Below are 340 nucleotides of genomic sequence, written 5' to 3'. Positions count from 1 at the left end.
GGCCGGCGCGCGGGGCGGGGTGCGGCGGGCCTGGAGGGACGTGTCGGGACCGAGGGGCACGGTCGGACCGAAGGATCCTTTGTTTGCCACCACGACGCTGCAGGAGCGGGCACCGAAGCCCGCAGAGCGAGAGCGCAGGCGGGAACGGGAGCTGTGAGGCCGGGCGGGGGATGTGCAGCCCAGACAGCGGGGGCCCGAGGGCGGAGGCCGGACCGAGGAGCTGGAGGACCCAGCTGAGAGCGGGGGACCGGAGCCCTGGCGGGGCGAGGGCGGGAGGCAGGGCAGGCCGGGCGTGCACCGCGGACCGGACGGAATAGCGAAGTGAGGCTCCGGGAATCGA

Source organism: Tupaia chinensis, unplaced genomic scaffold (genome assembly GCF_000334495.1).
Source record: "Tupaia chinensis unplaced genomic scaffold, TupChi_1.0 Scaffold000685_1, whole genome shotgun sequence".
Taxonomy (NCBI): domain Eukaryota; kingdom Metazoa; phylum Chordata; class Mammalia; order Scandentia; family Tupaiidae; genus Tupaia; species Tupaia belangeri.
This window is presented reverse-complemented; position numbering follows the sequence as displayed.